Genomic DNA, 19,137 nt, shown 5'->3' on the forward strand with positions numbered 1-19,137 from the left:
TATTTATTTATTTATTTTTGGTGAGGAAGACTGGCCCTGAGCTAACATCTCTGCCAGTCTTGTATGTGGGATGCCACCACAGCATGGTTTGATGAGCTGTGTGTAGGTCTGCACCTGGGATCTGAACTGGTGAACCCCAGGCTGCCAAAGTGGAGTGTGCGAACTTAACCACTATGCCACTGGGCCAGCCCCATCCTCATCCTTTATTTTGAAAACTTGATGATATATCAATTCCTAATGTGGCTGTTGAGGTAAATGAATATGTTGGTACCACATTAAACCTCATTACAGACTTTAATTCCTTTGTCTGACTTACTTAAAAAAAATTGTCGTTATCCATCTGCCAACTTCACCTGTAATTTGGCACACTGTTTAAAGAAATGTCTTTTTTTTTTTTAACTTTGTATTATGGTAAATATCAAACAGACCTAAAAATGGAGCCTCATGTACTTAAACATCCAGCTACAATAATCACTAATTGGTCTTCTCTTGAAGGAAATCCTAGACAGCATATAAATTTATCCATAGATATATCTGTGTATATTTCTTAAAAGATAAGGACTTTTCATAAAAACGAATCACAAATCTATTATTATACCTAAAAAAGTTTAAAATAATTCCTTAATATAGTTAAATATCTAGTGAGCCTTAAAAATTTCCCTGTTAAGGGGAAAGGTGGGGTGGGGGGTGGGCACAAAGGGTGAAGTGGTGCACCTACAACATGACTGACAAACATTAATGTACAATTGAAATTTCACAAGATTGTAACCTATCAATAACTCAATAAAAAAAAAAGAAAGAGAAAAAAAAATTTCCCTATTAACTCATTGGTTATTTTTTACATTTGGTTTGTTCAAATTAGAATCCAAATAGAATCCACATATTGGATTTGTCATTTATTTCTCTTTTAATGTGTAAGTTCTCCTCCAACTCCCTTCCCGTCTACTGCCTTTTCTTTTTCTACAAATCTGGGTTGTTTGCACTATAGATTTTCTCGTATTCTGGACTTTGCTAATTGCATTCCCTGCTATCATGAACATGTTCCTGTTTCCCCTCAATGTTCTGTAAACTGATTCTTAGATCTTAGAAGTTTGATCAGATTCAGATTTACTTTTTTTTGTCAAGAATGCTTCATAGGTGGTGCTATACTTCCAGTAGGAGGCACATTAATGTTCATATCTCTCATCTCATATTAGGGACAATTGATGATCATTATCTAGATTAATTTTTTATTAGTGATTTGCAAAATTATATTGCAAGTATATAATTTTTTTTGTTTTAGTTGGATTATTTCAATAGGGAACAATTTTCACCAACTATTTGTTTACCTAGAGGTACAGTTCATCTAGGAAGGCAGGTAAAATGCCCGATTCACTAGTTTCAGAATAATGAATTGGTTCTCTAGTATCCTCTGAAAGGTGATCAATTTGTTTTTTATAAGTAGTGTTATGAACTCATGAATTTAAACATTTTGCTGTGTTTCAGTGCATTGCAGGTGTTACTTTTTATTGATGCTCAAATTGTCCCATCTTAGTGGGAGCCTCTTCAAGTTGGCTCTTAAATTCCTTGGACACAACTCCAGAAGTGTTTGATAGCTTAATTGCTTTCTGATAAGACAAGTTTTGTACAGATCCTGTTCCATACCTGGAGTCAACTGTTTTCCTAAAGAGCCCCCTTTCCTTTTAGTAGGAAATGGTATTTAAGGTCCATAATCTGGGGCCAGCTCAGTGACGTACTGGTTAAGTTCACATACTCTGCTTCAGCAACCTGGGGTTCACAGGTTCAGATCCTGGGCGTGGACCTGCACACAGCTCATCAAGCATGCTGTGGCAGCATCCCACATACAAAATAGAGGAGATTGGCATGGATGTTAGCTCAGGGCCAATCTTCCTTACCAAATAAATAAAATAAAATAAACCTTAAAAAAGTCCATAATCTGGGTGCTAGAAGTGAAAGAAGCATTTTTTCCTGTTTTTAAGCAATAAATATTTATTCTCTCACATAGTCCCTATGGGTCAGAATTCCAAGGTGGCTTAGCTGGATGGTAGCGGCTAGGTATGTGAGCAAGTTGATGCTGCAACTTTGGCAAGAGATCTCAGTTTCTCGCTATATAGATCTCTTCTTAGGGCTGCTTGAGTGTCTTCATGCGATGGTAGCTGACTTCTCCACAGCCAGTGATCCATGACAGCCAGTAGCATCTTTTGACTCATTTTTCTACCAGACAGTAGAGTATAGTGCTTTGGCTGTGCATCCGGACAACCTGGTTGCTGTTACTACCACCGCTACTGGGATGAACTAAAGACCTGAAACCCAGTCAGTTGTTGCCCTTGATAGAAATTGTCCTGCTTCCTGTTTGCCAAAAGTTGCCATGACAGAAAAATTGTTTACAGATTCCAGATATTCCAAGTATGGTAGAGGATTAAGGATTAGAGAATTATAGCCACACCTGTTCAATTTTGTGTGTGGAGGATTTTTCATTCCTAATCTGTGTTAATGGGCATTTTAGTGCTGATATGTGTCTATGTAATGTAACCCAGGAAGCAGGCAATGCTCCCTCCTCCTTTTTTAACTTTTTGCTTTAAAGTATAGATTCATAGCAAGTTGCAAAAAAAAAAAAAAAAAAAATGTATAGGGAGGTCCAATGGACCCTTGACCCAGTTTACACCAGTAGTAACATCTTGTGTAACCATAGTACAGTGTCAGTTTTCAATGATCAGTTTTCATTTAGCAGAAATTGACTGAGCAGCTATTATATGCTAGGGATTTGGGGGTATAAGTGATGAAACTCTGACCTTGGACAGTTTAGTCCTTCTCTCATTGTTGTATTTCTAAAAATGTTTTCCCTTTTGGCTCTTCATTGTTGAAACTTGCATTAGCAGTTCCTTTAATGTTTAACATTATGTTATTTCTCACATTCATATTTGCTTTGTTTTAAAACAGTTTTTGCATGTGCCCCCATCTTTCATTTATAATCTTTACAGCATCAGAAGCATGTTGCCTGCATTGTCTTGTTTTAATCACGTGCCAGTTTTGCAGTGCTACCAAGTCTGGATCTGAGAGGCAGCTTGTGTGAGTCATTTACATACATTTGTGTTTATATTCCCCACATTAATTTGCAACTTTACATTTTTCATCCAGTTACGTGTTCAAAGCAGATTTTTAATAATTCATTTTAAGAAGGAATTTGTCATATGTAGGGCTTTAAAACTGGCTCAAAGAGCAGGCAGAAGCTATTAAACAATAGCAGAAACCAGACAATATGTAGGACTTTAAATAGTAATTGTTAAACATTTGAATGTTCCCAAAAATATCAGTCTGTGTGTCGATGTGTGTCTCTACATGTTATTCCACTAGAGACTTGCCTAGATAGGTTTTGCACAATATCCTTGCTGTTATTGTCAGCCATAAACAAATTACACGTATTTAACAAGTTAATGTCAGATTGGCCAGGAGCCACTGGGAGGTGTGTACTTAGTGACATCAGCTGGCAAAGAGCCCTGGTAACAGGGAGGGTTGGAAGGGTAGTGGAGGGAGAGGGAGCAGTAGGGAGGGAGAAAAAGAGACAGAGAGACTGACTGTATCTGGGGATTCTGGCAAGGTGAAGAGCTGGTCTGTTTGGCAAGACCTTCCCATCTGGGATCCATCTGTGTTTCCCTGGAATGGGACAGGCAGCTCTAGTCAGTGAGGAATCGCAGATGTGAGAGAGCTGACACACGTCCAGCTAGTGAAAGGAGGAGGAAGGCTGGTCTTAGTTTGGGTTTTGAAGATTAGGAGGAGAAAAAGCGGAGCTTTTTTTATATCTATTCCAAATAAATTTGGTATATTAAGAATCTGGATTGTTATAATCTGGGCATTTGGGGTAAGTACATTTTAATATAGTTTTGGGGGCTGAAGTGGGCAATTCTGTGCCTTTCAGAGCTTTTTACTTATTTCAGATTATGATGATATGAATGTTTTTTGATATGAGGTCAGCCTTTAGCTACTCAGTATTGTTTTGATGCTTCATTTTGTTTATATTTCTTATTTTTCGGTTGCCACCTTTATATTTGAATGCCATGCTTTTTCGAATTAAAACTTTAATCAGATGTAACATGAATTTTATGGCTAGGAAAGTAGTCCCACAAATAATTCTCTAAGGTATTCCATATTGAGTCTTTCTGTCATGTTTTGAGGGAAATTTTTTCTCCTTTAATATGCATAGTACACATAGCCACTATTAAAAAAAGATGGTTCATAAAGTACTCTTTCCTATTGTCAGATTTTGTTTCAGTGTATTCCGGCAAATTACAACAAAAAGATACTACAGTAAGACTAACAGTATCTTTTAATATTAATGTGTTTAGCTCTTTTTTCATTATATTTTACTCTTATGCTGTTTTCTTCTATTTACTTCCTACATACAAAATAAACAAGTAACATCAACAAATCTGACTTGAATTGTGAATTTGGAGTAGTTTTGTGATGCAGTAAATTCACATGTACATAGCTACTGTGTCCTATAGTCCTTGTTAGTTTGTGATGCATAATTTAGCCTTTTGCTATTTCTGTACATTGTATTCATGTTTTCCAGACCTCCAAATCCAGACAGTCATGGGAAGGGTATGGGTTTGAGAGTTAGACGTACTGTATAGACATTATTTTCTAGTTCTCTGATCTCAAACAAGCTACTTATTCTCTTTGAGTTTCTGTTTTGTGCAATTTCTGCCTCATGTCATGAGTGGGGAAATTTGACATATAGAAGGCATACAAGTTAGTTTCAGGAAGTTTCTAGATGTTCATTATCCTGCTGTGATTGGTTCCTGAACCCTTTGCATTTTTTAACCTCAAATTCTCAGGCTAAGAATGGGTCTTGTCTATAACTCTAGTTTTCGGGGTACCTTCCTCTCGCTGTACCTACCTCCCATATCATCTATATCTGTTATAAATGTTATGTGCTGTGTTTGTTAAGCCTTGCTATGATTATAAATGATTTAGAAAGCATTCTAAGTATTGTAATGCAAATGAGCCTGTTATATTATACCAGAACAGAACTTTGGAAGTCAATAAACAGGAGTGAAGTACTGAATTATACTACTTTGTGACAACACTGTTTAAATTGTGTTTTTTTCCTTGAAAATTCTACTAATTCTCAAATTAGAACTTAAAAAATACTTTTATTCCTTCAAGTTCTCAAATCTTCTCTTACGTCAGTTGGGTAATTATTTTAAGATGACTGTACAGTACTATTCAATTTCTTCCTTCAATTTTGTAGTCAGATTTCTTGAGGTGGGGGAGAGTTTTTAAATGAACTTTTTTTTAAGTATTCTCTTATACCAAATTGACTAAATGAGTTAGTGAGAATTTTCAAGTTTCTGTTTTGATAGGTGCAGTGTTCAGCATCTTTGGGGACTTTTCTGAATATTTGAGAGGCAGTAGTGTTTGTGTTGAATTTACGTGATACTCCTTCAGTGAGCCTCCACTTTTCGTTCGTTGCAGCCTGGGAGACATGCTCCTAGGGTGAGTGGGGCAGAGAGGACTTGCTGCTGAAGTGCAGCGGAGGCTGGGTCTGCATACCACCGTACGTCCACACTAGGGGTACTTTCAGTGCTGGAGTTTCAAGGAGCATGAACAATTATAAATAACATGCATTTTAATATGTAGAGATCCACTGACTGCGAATAAAGGTGGTTGATTAAACTAGGACCACATAGTTCAGGAGAGTAGTTGTTTGTTATTAAGGTAATAACCAAGATCTTTGAGTTGAATACTGGAAAAAATCATAATACTTTCTGAAGACTATGAAAGCATCCTGAGAAGCTTTACTACTATGAAAAGAGGAAATCTCCTAAATTGGCTTCCAGGAATGACCCAACCAAGGATTTTTTTCACAGCAAGGGGCCATGTTGGACTGAAAGTGTATAAAGCAATAATGTCAGTAAACTGGAGATGAGGATAATGACATTTAAATTGCGTCTTTGGAACATCAAGAAAGAGAGCTTTTGAGTTTGAAGGAACATATTTGATACATAACTGGAAGAATTCAAGTGGATGTGAAAGATTGGCCGGATCAGTTCATTGAAGGTTTTTTCAAGGCTGCTCAGTGTTGCAAGTGCTGAGTCCCCAGGGATGACTATTGGAAATGTTAGGATTGAAAAGAGTATTAAGGATATTCTAGTCAAATGCATTGTTTTATAGATAAGGAATTTGAGGGAAGGGGAGAGGTATGGTAAAAAGTGTGCGTGGCCCAGAGTTTAATACCCTAGTTGGTGGCTGAGCTTGCACTGGAGTTGTCTTCTGAATTTCCAGGACGTTCATTCTACAAACATTTTTGGATTGCCTATTATGTGTAATAATATGGTAAGGAATAAAAAAGTCTTGTAGAGGAGATAAACTGTACAAAAGTGGATAAGTCCTGGAAATTACTGCCAACTCAGGCAATCAGAAGCTTCATGGAAGAGGTGGCATTTGTTCAGAACTTAGAAGGACAGGAAGGATTTGGACTCCTCGTGTTTGGAAGAAGCGTAGTGGGTGGATGGAAAGGTTCGCTTTTTATTAGATCGCAGTGCCTTAAATCAGACTTTGTGAAATGCATAGCTACACAATACTAGTTTCTGCTATGTTTTCAATTATGCCTAGCTGTTGTTGCTATCTTTCCAAATCCAAGAGTAATTGTTTGCTTCTGAGATATCTGTATACATGCATATCTCCCTACCCCTTTTTTGAACGTGATTTATACCAAGAAACTAATTAAAAGGTTTGTACTATGATGGACTGTGTGGGTTGTTTAATTTTCCCTCCACGTTAAGTCAATAAATATAGGAATGAGTGGTGGCTATATCTTGCAGAAAAACAACTCATTGTAACTGTTTTTTATATTCTCACTGGCTAATGGGCTTTCCAAACAGCGTTTCACTTAAGACCTATGTGGCGTCACATTTATGCGGGGAAACTTAAAATGCATATGGATTTACTTTCCTAAAGCATGCCAAAACCTGCAAAAGCAACCAGTTGTGCTTTTTTTTTTTTAAATTAAAAAAAAATTTTTTTTAGGATTTTATTTTTTTTCCTTTTTCTCCCCAAAGCCCCCCAGTACATAGTTGTGTATTCTTCGTTGTGGGTCCTTCTAGTTGTGGCATGTGGGACGCTGCCTCAGCGTGGTTTGATGAGCAGTGCCATGTCCGCGCCCAGGATTCGAGCCAACGAAACACTGGGCCGCCTGCAGCGGAGCGCAGAACTTAACCAGTCGGTCACGGGGCCGGCCCCCAGTTGTGCTTTGTTTAAAGCAACAGCTAGTGGAAATCCTTATCATTCAGTCCTCAGCAGCTTGTTAGAGATGCCTGCAAAGGTGGGGTGCAATTCTGTATAGAGTATATATGTACATATATCTGCAGTAGCTTCTCATAGCTGGAGTTTGGAAGTAAGTAGAATATGTATTTTCATTTGGTTAGGGTAGTTAGGACAGGTGGAGGAAAGGCCGTGAAAAGATTGTGTGTAGGCTTTGGCATTAGGTTGTGTAACCATGAGCTAATTTAACCTTCACCTCTAAGCCTCAATCTTCTCACCTGAAAAATGAGAGTAAGCATAGCTATTATTGGGGTTTCTGAGGATTAAGTTAGAAAGTAACAAGCGTGATATTTGCTGCATGAATACCCAATAAGATTTATCTTTCCATATGATTTTTCTTAGTCCTCCCTAAACATCGAAGTCACAATAATTAAGAGACTTTGTTAAAATGTGTTGTGTATATTCAAGGTCTCTCTTCAGACTGACAGGGCACCAACCCTGCATCCTTAACTAATTCTTAGTCATGGGAGAAAGGTGCATGGAGAGAATGCAGCAGCCTTAAAAACTCAAACCTGTTGCTGTGTGGCAAGCTGTTAATGTTTAGGGACCTTGCATTACTTACCCTGCTGGAAGAGCTGGGGGATGGGCCGGTTTGAGGGTGACAGATGTGCCCTCTGCTGCCGGCGGGCGCGTGCCGGCTCTGTCCCTCTGCTCCCAGCACCAGGTGCAGCCATTGTTCTGGCTGGTCTCTCTTCATCCGGCCTCGTCTGTTACTCTGCTCTTTCTAGCTCATTGTTTCTGTAGGAAATTAGCATTAAAAACCCATCTGAAACCCCCATGTCCCTCAACTGCAGGTGACTGTTATTGGCCCCAGCTGCCACCCTTGCGCTTGATTACTTCCATATGGGTCTGTGCAAAGAAGTAGTAGCCATTTATTGATTTCCACCACAACCTCCACCTCTATTACTCAAACTATAATACCCTGAAATCTATTAGACCCCCAATAGGCTGTATAGCTCAGTTGGCACTACAACTGTGATGAACGTTTTACAAGCAAAACTAATTACACCCTCTTTCTCCCCCTTTACCACCTCCTACCTAAATATTAAATGTAAAAAACCAGAGCATCATAGTGGAATAGTAAATCTTTGAAATGTCTAGAGGTGAATCTGTTTCTGGGTAGTAAAGCTTTTAGACTTTGGATGGGCTTTTATGGAAAATTTTAGTCACTGCTTTAAATATTTCATACCACACCCATAGCATCCAAGCAAACCAAAGCCCAGTAGGCCCCTGGGGTGGGAGTGGGGGTGGGGACACAGAAATTTTGGTCATTTGCTTTTTGGTTTACTAAATTTAATCGGGGTAGGCAGTACGTTAGGAAAGGGGGCTACTTTAAAATAATAATAGGTTTTGTGGGAAAACTACATGCAATTTGAATTAGTTCAATCCTCTGATTTTGCATTATTTTGTTGTTTGCCCTCTGTGTTTGTACAAATGGTTGTTCTAGTTTATTTATTGTGATAAATATCACAGGAGTTTGGGGTCCTAGACTTCTTGCGTCATCACTAAACAAATTAAGTGTTCTATTTTGGTTATTGGTCTAAATCACAATTGTAGTCAGGTTAAATTCCAGCTTAAAACTCTAAATCTAAATTCTTACTGGCTCCTGATAAATTGTCACAAAGTCACTACTCCTATCAGTGAAGAGTATCTGGTCCTGATATCCTTTACAAGTAAACAGTGCAGAAAAATGAAGGGGGAGATAATTGACTAAGATCTTTTGACTGCTGAGTGTTTAGCTGTGCAACCCAGTATTAAAGTAAAATCTTGAGGTTACAACATTTCAATTGTTAAAAAGGGAAATTAAACCAAGTAAATTTTAAAGATTTTATTGGCTTTATTCAGTGATTCATGAATCAGGCAACATCCCATCTAGCACATATAAAGGAGCTCCGAGGAGCTGTACAAAATGGAAGACTTGGGGCCGCCCATGGTGCAGCGGTTAAGTGCACAGTTCCGTTTCGGCGGCCTGGGGTTCACTGGTTTGGATCCCGGGTGCTGACATGGCACCACTCAGCAAGCCATGCTGTGGCAGGTGTCACACATATAAGGTAGAGGAAGATGGGCATGGATGTTAGCTCAGGGCCAGTCTTCCTCAGCAAAAAGAGGAGGATTGGGAGCAGTTAGCTCAGGGCTAATCTTCCTTCAAAAAAAAAAAAGGAAGACTTTTCTAGGCAGAAGAGAGTGGGACAAGGAAGTTATATTAGCAAAAAGAGGATGTGGCAAGGTAACATTCCTTTAGGGGACACCAGGGGTCTATCAAGCACATTACCTCACTAGTGCTGACCAGGTTAATTCCTGATTGACTGGTTTGAGATTCCATTCCTGGGAGAGGCCAGAACTGTAATTAAGTAAAGTATTAAGGTTGGTGACATGGGGTTTAGCATAAGTGACTCCATTTTGGGCCTACTGTCTTGTTTTTAACAAAATTAAGTTATTTAATAATTTTGACATTTAAAGGAACAATTTCAGTATTTAGCTGTGTGGTCCTTTTATCATAAATAATTATGGAACTTAAGGCCATTTCTCTTGGGGAAATGTCCTTTTGCGTTTCTTCCTTTTTTCCTTTTCTTTCTTTTCCTTTCTTCCTCTTTTGGAATTTGGGGTTTACAAAGGTCCTAGAATCTGAAGATTCCTATCAGCCAGCATTTTACCTGACAGCTCCAGTGAAGACAAGTCTCCAGGTAGAGTGGTGTGATTACATTGAGAAACAATTAGGATTTATAGTTTTTGAAGAGTTTTTTGAGAGTTTTTTAATTTGCTCTTTCATTTAAGCAGTGGAGAAATGGAAGGTTAGAGGTAGAGAGGTCAGGAAAAGGGAGAGTTGAGATTTGAAATAGTCTTCTGACTCCAAATTAAATGTACTTTGGTTTGAAACTTGAAGCTAGTTAAAGTTGGGACTGATTATAAGCACAGTGTCGCTGTAGATGTTATTGTCTTGAGGTGTGGGCATGTGCTTTTAGTTTTTTTTTAACGCTCATGAAGAGTGGTTTTCCTTTAGTGGCCCGTCTGAAGAGAAATACGGTTCTTTTATTCTGTCATGCTAGGCACTATGGAAAGAGTCGAATAGGAAAAGGAGTTTGCAGTCTAGTGTGAGAATAATTTTCTGTTTATCATGTTTAATGAGATAAGTTGTCCCATAGCATTCCTGGTGCTAATGCCGTGATGAAGCTGACAGTAAGCTTTTTTCCCCCCCAAATGGAAACTGTGTTGTCCTTCTGTTGCCCCAAGAAAAGAAGCATGGCAAATAGCCATGTGTTCTTTGTTTGCCCAAATAACAGTTATGGTAGAGATTCTTCAGCAGGGCTGGGCCTGAGGTGAGGCAAATGAGGCATACTTAGCACGAAAACTTTGAGCACTTACTTCAATACTAGCCCTGCTGTTCAGTAATGTCTAAAGTAGGTGGAGAATGGCAGACGTGGTGTAATGGATCTAGAAATGTTTTCCATCTTTATTTTGGAGAGTGAATAAAAATAAAGTGTTTCCCTTCTTTCCCGTGAAGGGAACCATCTCTGACGCCTAATCTTTTAAAAGTGTGTTTTGTGGAGGGGCAGGAGAACTGGTGATTTGTCTTGGGAATTTTGTTGTTGTTGTTTTTAAAGATTTTATTTTTCCTTTTTCTCCCAAAGCCCTCCCGTACATAGTTGTGTATTAGTTGTGGGTCCTTCTAGTTGTGGCATGTGGGATGCCGCCTCAGCATGGCTTGATGAGCGGTGCCATGTCCATCCCCAGGATTCGAACTGGCGAAACCCTGGGCCGCCAAAGCAGAGCACATGAACTTAACCGCTCGGCTTGGCCACGGGGCCAGCCCCCTAGGAATTTTATTGTTTTTTGAAGTCAACTTCAAACACTTTAGTACAGATTTTTGTAGGTCCTTCAATGTTTTTTGGTTTGTTTCTTTTTAATGCGCCACTATTCTGTTTTCTCATATTTTGCATACTCTTAACTGGACAAGTGAAAATAGTGGCTGAGTTTGAAGATAGACGTTAGAGGATATTCTATACTCCATATTTTCCTTTTCTTTTGAGGGTGATTGCTTATGCCCTTTAACTGCATTCTGCAGTCTCATTCTCCCGTCGTTTTAATCATGTCTGTATGCTGATGACTCTCAAATTTGTATCTTTAAATTGTATTTGTCCTTTGAACTCCAAAATCCTTTCATCTCACTACCTAATGAACATTCCCATATATGTCAAACTTGTTGGTTGTATTCTTCAAATATGCTATAACCATACTAATTTTTCAGTCTTATCACTTTCTAAGAAAGATGTGTTAAAATCTTCCACTGTGATTGTGTGTTTTTCATTCCTCTTTGCAGTTCTGTCAAAATTTTGTTTTTAAACTTGTATTGTTGGGTGCATGCTTTGTTCAAGTTAATTATATTTTCCTATTGAATCACTCCTTTATTATGTAGATAATGACTTTTTTTGGTCTCCAACAGTGCTTTTTGAATTAAAGTCTATTTTCTCTAATATTAATATTGCTAATCCTTTTGCCTTTTTTCATCATTTTTTCTTAACCTTTCAGTCTGTTATGGTTTACATGTGAGTCTTACAAATATCAAATGCTTGGACTTTGTTTGTTTGAATTCAATCTAAAAATGTTCTTTTACTTGGTAGTTTGTATCTATCTATATTCAGTGGGTTGTTACCATATTTGGACTTGTTGGTATCATTTTAGGTTTCTAAAATTTTCATTTCAGTTTCTTTCTTTCCTCTTTTCCTTAGAGATTAAAAAATGTTTTCTGTATTTCTTTTTGTTTGGATGTTTAATTTCAATTATTTTGATGGTTATTCTTAAAATTTTAATCTGTATACTTAAAGTCCAAAACTTTAATTCACATATTTATTTATTTATTTTTTAAGTACAGAGATCTTAGAATACTTCAAATTCAGCAACTTCTTTTCTTAATATATTACTGCTGTCTAGGATTTTATTTCTACTTTGTTGTTGTTGTTGTTTGGGGTTTGTTTGTTTTTTGTAAGAAAGATTGGCCCTGAGCTACATCTGTTGCCAATCTTCCTCTTTTTACTTGAGGAAGATTGTCCCTGAGCTGACATCTGTGCCAGTCTTTCTCTATTTTGTATGTGGGACACTGCCGCAGCATGGCTTGATGAGTGGTATGTAGGTCTGTGCCTGGGATTGGAACCCATGAACTCTGGGCCACTAAAGCGGTGTGTGCAAAGTTAACCACTACACTACCGGGCTGGCCCCTCAACTTTGTGTTTTATACTTACCATAGTCAAAATAATAATTGCCATTATTATTTTTACAACCAATATTAGGTTTACCAATATACTTATCAAATTATCTTCTCATATTACATCTTTGTCACAGTTTTTCCTTCTAGGTTAATTTTAGAATAAGGTCTGTAGATTAGATAGTGGCATGGTATTAATGTTAATTATTTTGGTAATCTTACTGTGGTGATATAAGTGAATATGCTAGTTCTTAGCAATTGCAAACTAAAATATTTAAGGGTAGGGAAATACGATGTCTCCAGCTTTCCTGTCAAGTGGTTTAGACAAAAAAGTATGTAGGGATGTAAATGAATTTATGGGTAGATAGATAGATAATGATAAAAAGAAATTGGTCAGTTAATTGGTGAATTTTGGTGAATGATACCAAGGGAGTTCTTTGTACTGTTCTTGCAAGTTTGAGATTTTTAAAAAAAAATGTTAAGTTGAGATAAGAGAAATAGAATACTAAGCAATAGATATCCATTAACAAAAAAAGAGAGTATGATAGTAAATGGTCAGTTTAGGGCTATCTAAAGAAGTAAACTTAGCTGTGGTCTGAATAATAAGGAAGTAGCCGAGTAGGTATCAGATGGAAGAATATTCCAGACAGAGAAAAGCAGTGTAGAGGTCCTATGGTGGGAATCAGCTTGATATTTTGAGTGAATAGAAAAATGCTAGTGTAGTTAGAATGTAACAGATGAAGAGAAGAGGATAGAGAGGGAAGTTGGAGAGGTAGAGACAGCTCTTGGAGAGCTCTATAAACCAGGGTGAGGAATTGGGGTTTTATTCTGAGAGTGGTGGGTCACCATTCAAGGGTTATCAGTGGGATAGTAACGTGATCTGATTTATGTTTTATAAAGTTCACGCTTCCTGTAGTATAGAGAAAGAATTGTTTGGGAGCATGGCTGAAAGCAGCAAGAACAGAAGTAAAAAATTGTAAGTTTGGACTAGGTGCGGTGGAAGTTAGTGTAACTTTGTTCATGGCAGTGGAAGATGGAAGTGATTTGGTATGTTTTAAAGGTAGGTTGAGTTTTCTAAACTTGCTGATGGATTGTATGTTAAGAGAGGAAGGGTGCTTTCAAATAATTGTCAAATCTGCCCTCGCTGGTATTTGTCCATTCATTTAAATATTTATTAGGCACCCACTATGTACCAAGCACTGTTATAGTCATTGAAGTTACGTCAGTGAATAAAGCAAAACCCCTGCCCTTGTGGAGATTAAATTCCTCTGGAAGAAACAAATAGTAAAGATGATAAATAAGTAGTACAGTTGTGTGCTGTATAATGACATTTTGGTCAATGACGGACCACATATATGGTGGTGGTCCCCCATAAGATTAGTACTGGATAGCCTAGGTATGTAGTAGGCTATACCATTTAGGTTTGTGTAAGTGCACTCTATGATGTTCACACAATGATGAAATTGCCTAACTACTCATTTCTCAGAACATGTCCCCATTGTTAAGTGACGTGTGACTGCATGTGGTAGCCTAAATATACATGTTTTATATATATTTAAAATGGTTGATATATACATTCCAACAATGAGAAGTGCTAAGGAGAAATGGGAAGAGTTTAAGAACATCCAAGTTCAGTTGAGGAACAGGTGATGATTTTGAGAACACAAAGAGATGATGGATGTAAAACGTTCCGCACTTTTGTGGCACGTTGTGCCTCTGACCTTTTGAGTACGTACTCTGATTGAGATTGAGGAGGACAGTTCCTTGTGGGACGCAGTCTTGACTACCTGTGATGTTGCATGCATCTTTTTGAGCATAGGCAGAAAATCACCAAATGAGTGGCCAAAGACTTGGAGTGAGTGAGGTTTTAAGAAGTATGGGTCTTGGGGCCGGCCCGGTGGCACAGCAGTTAAGTTCGCACGTTCCTCTTCTTGGCGGCCCGGGGTTCACCGGTTCAGATCCCCATTGTGGACATGACACCGTTTGGCAAAAGCCATGCTGTGGTAGGCGTCCCACGTATAAAATAGAGGAAGATAGGCATGGATGTTAGCTCAGGGCCAGTCTTCCTCAGCAAAAAGAGGAAGACCGGCAGTAGTTAGCTCAGGGCTAATCTGCCTCAAAAAAAAGAAAAAAAAAAGTATGGGTCTTGGTAAGGCAATAGAAAGGTGCATGTGAAACATTCATATATAGTAGGGGACTAATTTAATAACACAAAGATACTCTCTTCCTTAAAAACAATTTGTACAGTCTTTGTACTTTAACTTTCTTAATATCCAAAGGGTTTTGTGGTGGCGTACGGTAAAAAAACATTAAAAAGACAGCTCTTAATACTGACAGAAGAGCAAGAGCCAAGGAATTGGAGAAGGATTCTAAGTGGAATGAAGCTGTTGCCTCTCAGCCCTTCACTAACCTAGCTAAGTTAACACAAAAAGGAAAAACCCTGGGTTTTTACCTTGGTCTCATCATCTGGTTAGAGAACACATACCTAGGAGAGGCTTTTATTCTTTCATAGTGAATCAGAATAGGTGTCCTGTGAAGAGATGATACCCAGGTCAGTTCTTCGTGTATGAATAAAAGTTAGCCTGGAGAAGATGGAGAGAAGAGACCCAGTCAAGTATGAGGTCAAAAGTGGAGGATAATAAGACTAGAGAAGTAGTCAGTGTCTAGGTTATACAGCGTTCTATGTTTTTTTCAGGACCGTAGACTATCCTGTAGGCAATAGGATTAAGACTCTCAGAGTTGGTTTTTTTTTTTTCCTTCTTCCAAGATTAGCACTTGAGCTAACATCTGTTGCCAATTTTCTTCTTTTTTTTTCTTTCTCCCCAAAGCTCCCAAGTACATAGTTGTAGGCCCTTCTGGCTCTGCTATGTGGGATGCCACCTCAGCATGGCTTGATGAGCGGTGCTAGGTCCATGCCCAGGGTCCAAACCAGCGAATCCCTGGGCCATCAAAGCTGAGCGCACAAATTTAGCCACTCAGCCCCGGGGCCAGCCCCCGGACTCTTAAAGTTATTTTGCTTTTACACTTTTTTGACTGAGGAAGATTCACCCTGAGCTAACATCTTTTGCCAATCTTCCTCTTTTTGCCTGAGGAAGATTTGCCCTGAGCTAACATCTGTGCTGGCCTTCCCCTGTTTCGTATGTGGGTCACCCACCACAGCCACAGCATGGCCATTGATGAGTAGTGTAGGTCCTTGCCCGAGAACCAAACACCTAGGCTGCCAAAACTAGGGCACAGGGCGGGCCCTAGTTTTTTTGTTTTTAAAGCAGGAAAGTATGAGTTGGTTGGCATTTTTGATGATGGAGGCTTCTGGGCAAAAGATGAGTTTCATGAGAGCAATCTTAGAGTCAGGGAGACCATTTTGAGATGATTTCTGTACTCTAGGCAAGAGACGGCAGAGGTCTGGATTTTGTCTATTATAGGTGGAATAGAGAGGGCCAGAGGATTTGAACCTCTGTGTGTGTGTGTGAGATGCAAAGTAATGATTAGTTTTAAAATACAGATGAAAATGAAAAGACTGAACTGATTAGTTTTGTTTTAATCTGGCCTATAAGTGTTTTTGTGGTTTCAAAGGGAAGTTTCAAAAGGATGAATAAGCTTGGGTACTATATGTATTTTATTAGACATTTGGGGATGGCAAAATAATTTTTAAAATATTTCTAACAACTTTATTTTTGTTTTTATCTGCAGGATGAAAAAGTAAATTCTGGGGTTCTTTTTGATTAAATTAGTATACCATATGGTGTTTACACAGGCTGACTGCTATGCAAGGTGGCTGTGTTATTTTTCTCTTTCAGGATATGATTCTTTACCTGATGCCAATGTTCTGAAACATTTATTTTCTAGTCAACAGTATGTGAAGCAGTTATTCTAGTCATTGTATTTTTTCTTGATGCCTCAATTGATGTCACCATTTGTGTAGTGTTTAACCCTACTTTTCTGTTAGTTTAATATTTAAAAAAATTAAACCTTCATTTCAAGTTTATATAGTGCTTTCCAACCTTTTCACATCATAGCACACAAAGAAATTGATAAGTTCTGGCCATCCCATGCTGAGGAAATCATTATCTCAGTATACTCATAATCATTCACATCTCTCCAGTGTTACTTGGCACACAGCTTGGGAAGTTCTGCCTTAATAGGAAAGATATAGAAGCTTTTCTATACTGCATTTGAATTATTAGTTAACTAGAATTAGGAAAGAGTTACACTTAGTCTATGTATCACATATTCTAGGTAGGTGCTATGTTTAATAGTGAGGAATTTGAGGAACTCACATGGGCTACTGGACAGAGACGGGCACGGAAACAAATTTCGGGTAGTACAATATGACAGATGACATTGTACAGCTGTTTATAAGAGGCTGTGAGAGTGCAGATATGGGAGAGTTTAATTCTGTCAAGGTGCAATTGAGGAGTATCTGGGTGGGCCAATGAAGAGGTGAGGTTCGCGTTGGATTTTAAGGTAGGAGTTTCCGAGGTGCCTGAGATGGGGAAGGCGGGCCAGTTTAGGGAGAGGGCACAGCCTGTTTTATAGGCTTTATGCCTGCTTCATTTCTGTTGCAGATCTTTTAATATATAAGTAGATATTGGAACTTAGAAGTTTGCTCTGATGGCAGACATGGTTATTTGCCTTGCCAAAGTGCCCATCTACCTTCCATTTATGTTGTTTGGATTCACTTCCCACTATATTATAGCTTTCTATTTGCATTGTGCTTTTAATTTTAAAAGCTTTTTATCCTCATTCATAATAGCTCCCCAGGGAAAGGAAATAAAACCCAGGTGATAGTATTTTCATTTTTATGGAGGAGAAAACTGAGTCAGCATCATCATATCAGCAGTTTTTTCCAGGGTTGGTCATTAAGAGGCAAGAATATAGAATCTTGAAGAGAAATTTCTATGATGACTGTCAGTTCCCAGATAAGGTCTTTTTCCTTTGCTTGATTACAGAGGGTGCTGTCCAACAGGAAGAACCTGTCTCAGTCCTCTGGGCACAGCCATAGTGCTGACTGATGAGGCAGTGACGAGGAGGAGAGCCAGCAAGGCAGACAGCACGGTTGCTGATCACAGAGCTAACAGCCCGACATCTGCAAGCTGCAGTTGTAGCCTTTTGCTGTAGCATATTCATATTTCTGCTCACACTTGTGAGGGTCACAGGGTTTGGAGGAAGAGTTCAAGTTAAACCATTCCAAACTTATAGTGTACTCCATCTCTAAGAGGACTTATGTTCTATATTGGGTGAAGTTATCCATGAGATCCCATAGTTGGTACATTTCCCAGTTCGCTTATTGCCATGTTTATTCCATCTTCCCTAAACTAATTTTAGTTTAATGCCAAAATAAGATTGAGCTGTCTTAACAGATGAATTGAATAGGTGCTAATTATGTCACTGAAATGTTTGCCAAAGAGATTTTATTTTCTATCTGGTTTTGATCTATGTGTCTTTCAGCTTCTCTTGGAAAACAAGGTGGAAGGTTATGTTTTAGAGTGTCCTTGTTAAAATAGTCATTTCAATGAGCAGTGCTTGCTCTTGACCCTTTATATTTGTGATTGTATGTGGTATTTATCCATTTTTCTAAAGGTACCTGGATTATTGGAAACAGTGAAGGAAAGAACTTTTTGGATTGTTAACTTTGAGGAGCTATCCTGGGAAGAAAAGGATGATCTTGGTGTGGAGCCAACATTTTGAAAATCATGGTTTATGTTTTCTTATTCCTCCAGCCCGTTCATTTGACAGAGTGGGCCTGCTTTGTCAGAAACCTCTCTGTCAATTGAGGACATAAATGGGTTCCCATATAACAGCTTATACATTTACCTTCACATATTTGTGTAGAAAGACAGGAACTATAGAAGAATATGAAGTCTCTTTGCACTATGATCAATGTTTATTTCTTTTCTCTTATTAAACTTTTGGTCACAATGTGCAAAATCATTGAGTCCTATAATAATTCGCTCTTTCAGCTTCATTCAATTTAGATTTCTTTTGCTATAGTGATGGGCTCTGGAGTCCAGCAGAGCTGTCACCTCTTTTTAGCTGTATGACCTTGGGCATAATTTAATTTACCTGAGCCTTTGTTTCTGGTTGAGTAAAGTGGTAATGATGATGGTAACTCCCATTGTCTTGGAGGTGTTGTGTAAATAAAATATTTATACAGTGCTTAGCACCAGTCTTTGCACATAATAAATAAATAAATGTTATCATTTACAAATGAATAAATAGAAATGGAGAGTAATAGTAGCTATTATTATTGTAGTTGCTTCCTGACTTGTTTATCCTTCCCAACAACAAAGTCTTGCCCCGCTGAAATCTTGAATAAATTGGAAACCTGCTTCATTATCAGTATGGATTTAAAAAAAAGTGGCTAGCGTTTGCGGGCATCTGAAAGAAGGTCTTTTAAATCAACTTTCCTTTCTTATCAATTGGTCACTTTTTAGTCATTATTAGAATAAATGGTTGCATAATACAAATAACATCAAAATATCACAAGTTAATATAAGAATAATACAAACAGTTACAGAAACAACAACATAAGACCAAAAGTAAATTGGCCTCTCCTCCCACCCCTCTTTTTTTCTTTACAGCCGACTACTTTGGTGTTTGTACACTTAATTCAC

The 19,137-nt window shown here is 38.2% G+C and overlaps 1 protein-coding gene across 7 annotated transcripts in view; it reads left to right on the forward strand.

The window, feature by feature from the left end:
• Positions 1-19,137, forward strand: part of CBFA2T2 (CBFA2/RUNX1 partner transcriptional co-repressor 2) — a 138,726-nt gene that overhangs the window by 53,728 nt on the left and 65,861 nt on the right. The window contains exon 1 of one of the 7 annotated variants that reach the window (XM_070247308.1): positions 3,503-3,859. The exons of the other annotated variants lie outside the window; for them this stretch is intronic. The gene's annotated coding sequence lies outside the window, so the exon portion shown is untranslated. Of the gene's footprint in view, positions 1-3,502; positions 3,860-19,137 lie in introns of those variants that run through there. 7 annotated transcript variants of the gene reach the window in all.

Source organism: Equus caballus, chromosome 22, assembly GCF_041296265.1.
Source record: "Equus caballus isolate H_3958 breed thoroughbred chromosome 22, TB-T2T, whole genome shotgun sequence".
NCBI classification, from domain to species: domain Eukaryota; kingdom Metazoa; phylum Chordata; class Mammalia; order Perissodactyla; family Equidae; genus Equus; species Equus caballus.